The sequence below is a fragment of the Dendroctonus ponderosae genome, unplaced genomic scaffold (assembly GCF_020466585.1).
Source record: "Dendroctonus ponderosae isolate FM_Combo_2020 unplaced genomic scaffold, Dpon_F_20191213v2 Dpon_F_20191213_2, whole genome shotgun sequence".
Taxonomy (NCBI): Eukaryota; Metazoa; Arthropoda; class Insecta; order Coleoptera; family Curculionidae; genus Dendroctonus; species Dendroctonus ponderosae.
The window spans coordinates 17,170,215-17,171,303 of record NW_026018165.1 but is presented as its reverse complement, the minus strand read 5'-3'; positions in this window follow the sequence as shown (position 1 = coordinate 17,171,303).

Here is a 1,089-nt window from a genome sequence, read left to right as displayed (position 1 = left end):
TACTAGGATTGCCGCTTTGCCGATTAAGACTATGCTCACCTTATAGAAAATCTCGTAACAAACAATATTTTTCGTATAAATTTTTCGATTAAATGACGTTTTAAACAAAACAAAACAACGGTCGCCATGGTACTTCAGCACTTTGCGCCGGCGTGCCAGTCAACATTTTTCGCATAGTTGCCAATACTATCATTACCACTTCCTTAACCGCCTACAATTTGAAGATTTAAAAATTTGAGAATTTTTAAAGTTGAATTTTGTTTGAAATTTAGTTTAAAGGCATTTTTGAACAATGGCCGGTCTTGGGACTAATAGTGTGTGTACCGTTGTGCAGTGAAACTGAGTTTCATAAAATTATGCTAGATTGCAATTCTCTGCTGGACTTCTACAGGCACGGCGTTTTGAGTTGCCATTTTCGATATTCCTGCGGGACTGTGTTGGTTTCCAAGAAAACTCCCCGGTGGTTGAAGTTTCCTTGCCAAAAGCGCAACCCCACAGATGGCACATTTTGCACCACCAATTTTGCTATTTTTAAAGGAACTTTTTTCCACCAATCAAATCTGTCTTTGGAGCAAGTGAGCCGGCTTGCTATGTTTTATTTGTGTCGACCTTTCCCTCGATATGCTTTTATTCACACGGAAATGAAGCTAAGTTCCAAAACTATCAGCGACTGGTTTTCTTTTATCAGGGAAAACGGCTGGCTGCAATCAGCTGGGTCCCGGCTAAATTACGCGCACAATCATATGTATGAGCTTATCAGTTTCGTCCACTATTTCTTGTATGGACGTAAATCTGCTAAGTTTTCAACCGGGAATTAATTACTTTTTTGTTTTCATTGAAATTTTCTACTTTGGTGGCAGTTCGGCAACATGGCTGCCCAGTATGCAATTTGTGGCTGCGCGTACCGTGCGTACGGGCATGTGCGCGTGCCACAGCAGATCGTACCGTAAAGCATTACCAGAAAAAATACAGTCTTCTGTTGTCTATGAAATTAGAAAAATTATCGTCGTTTTGTGCGAGGGTGGCGCAAGATTATTGCAAAATTTCATGTTTTCCGTCCCGTTTTGCATGTTTCTCGGAAGCAAAATG